Source organism: Silene latifolia, chromosome 8 (genome assembly GCF_048544455.1).
Source record: "Silene latifolia isolate original U9 population chromosome 8, ASM4854445v1, whole genome shotgun sequence".
NCBI lineage: Eukaryota > Viridiplantae > Streptophyta > Magnoliopsida > Caryophyllales > Caryophyllaceae > Silene > Silene latifolia.
Window position 1 is genome coordinate 32,993,894 of NC_133533.1, and position 2,766 is coordinate 32,996,659.

Consider the following 2,766-nt stretch of genomic DNA (forward strand, 5'->3'; position numbering starts at 1 on the left):
ATAATGGAATGAAAAAATGAACAATAAAGAGTAAAAAGTGTAGGAATTTTACCAACTTAAGATGATCCAAATAATAAAGCAAAGAATAATTGAAGAACTTGATGATTGATGGAAGGTTGTCAATCTCCCAATAAACCCAATAATCTTCAATTACCCAATAATAAACTTGAATAATAAACTTGAACAATAATTAAGGAGAGATTAATGTGAGATTTGTGGAAAGATTAAAGAGTAATCTATGCTAATCTACTCCTAATCTAATCTAAAAGAACTTGATTTAATCTAAGGAAACTTGATTATATTCTAATAAAACTTGATGGTTTGATTATTACAAATGGGGTATATATAGTGGGGATTAGGTGTAAGAATTAGGGTTAACTAAGGGCTTAAATGACGATTAAGTCCCTACTTAAGGAAACGCCGGTCGTTTTGGAAGGATGGACATCTTTCTTGAAGCTTGAAGAAACGAAATTGGTCTGCCTTGGAATCCGGGCGTCTTTAGCACGGGACGGGCGGATTCTGTGGTCTCTGCCCGGGCGTCTTAGGGAGAAGACGGGCGTCTTCTGGAGGTTCTGCCCGGGCATCTTGTAGGGAATACGGGCGTCTTCTGGGGAAGACGAGCGTCTTCAGTCTCGGGACGCGCGGATTGGCGAACAGTTTCTTCGTTTGAGCTCGGATTGTAAAACGGACGTCATTTTCTCATCCGGACTCCTATTGGAGTGATTCAAAAGCCTAGATCACTTGTTTTTTCGACGCCGTTCCATCTAGCATATTTTCAGAGTCAAAGGAGCAACCCTTGGTTCGGTTTTCGAGCGATTTCTTCTTGTAATGCCTTCCCTCTCGTCATTCTTACTTTTAACCCTTTGATCCTTCTATATACACTTTATTCCTACATCTTTGATCATCATTCTTGCCTCCTCTTCATACTAGTCCATCTAATACCATCAATAAGCTTCCAAATATGCACGAAAGACGGGAATTTCCGCCTTATTATCTCCTTTTCTTCAAAACATATGAAATGCGATAGAAAAACAAATAGGAAGGTTTTGACAGATAAAATGGCCATAGAATGTTATAATAGTATGCAAAATAGGCTCAATTAGGGGACTAAATGTGCGCAAATAATGATCACATCAAAAGTATATCAACATATCCTCACCGGTTAGTGTGTTTTAATAACTATTTCAAACGTAACTTGGGTTTAATTCTGTGTAATATTTCACTTATTCTGTCTATTTTGATTAAGTATATTTTGATTTATAGTTCCCATCTACAATCAACAACAAAGACCCAACCTATTCGAAGACCTCGACGACATGAGAAATAAGTGGGCCACTTATTTTCTTTCATTACCCGCGTGTCAATAGTTCGCTCATTATGAATGTGTGTATATATTCTGTTTATAATATTTTGATGCTGGGTTGAATATTTTGATGCTGGATTTTTAGTTTTGGTCACCCTGTTTATAATATTTTGATGCTGGGTTGAATAGATCAATCTGTGTAATATTCTGATGTTGCAGGATTGAAATTTTACAATGTGTAGTCATGAAAATGCTATTTTGCGGTAGCATTTCAAATGGAACACTACTCTGCAAAAATTAGCATATTCAACAGCTGCTGGAACCTGCTAAAACAATTTTTTTAAAAAAATATTTATAAATTCGATCACGGTTAAAAATAAAACCGTGGTCAATAAATCTATTGAAAACGGTCGCATTTATGTAGAAACCCGTTGACATATTCATCCATAATATAACGGTTTAAAAATCACAAACCGTTGTCGAATTCATGACATTTAAAACGGTTTAATAAGCATAAACCGTTGTCATATTTACTATTTTTACAACGATTGTGTTTCAATAAAACCGTTGTCATAGGTTTCCGTAGAGCATTCAGACTAATACTACCACGGTTTCAATATTATAGACAACGGTTTTTGAACCGTTCTTAATATTGTATTTCGGTTATCTGAACCCGTTATTTACATTTCATAACGGTTCCGCCTTTTAAACAACCGTGGTCACGAAAAAAAACGGTCGATGTAATAACGGTTCCGTATTTTGTATTACAACGGTATATCACCTTATCTAACCGTTATTGCACCAATTATTTGGCGTAGTGAATACAGTGATTAATATTGTAAAATTAAAAATTTCGAAACCTTATTTTTTAATACTCGTTCAACATTTGATTAAATGGCGCTCGATTTTGATTTCAATAACGTGTATGAAGAAGCCGAATGTTCACGAGCAGCAGAAACTAATGGCAATGGTAAAGTAGAAGATAATGGCGATGTTGATTTAATCAGAGACTTTGTCTAGTTGTATGGCGACGGTCCAGTGGATGATGATGACACCGTCATTACTGCTGTTGAGAATGATAACATTGTTCAACCTGTTGTAGGTTTGGCTTACAATTCATTTGAAGAACTCGCAGCTTTCGCCCACTCATACACATATAAGAAGGGGTTTTCATGGTACATTCGTTCTAATAAAGTCTTTAACAAGTACAAGGAAGACGGTGTTTCAAGAAAAGGTTCCTTTAAGAATGAACCATTGTATCATATATATGAAAGATTAGGCTTTGTAGTGGTCATGCTGCTAAAACCATGGATGCCTGCAAGGTTTACATTGAGTCCCGTTATTTCAACGATGAAGACGTAGTAAAGATAACGAAATGCCATTTAGCACAACCATGAGATGGATCATAAGAAAAGCCGTTTTTTGTTGGGTTTAGACATATAAATGACTACTTCAAAAAGAGG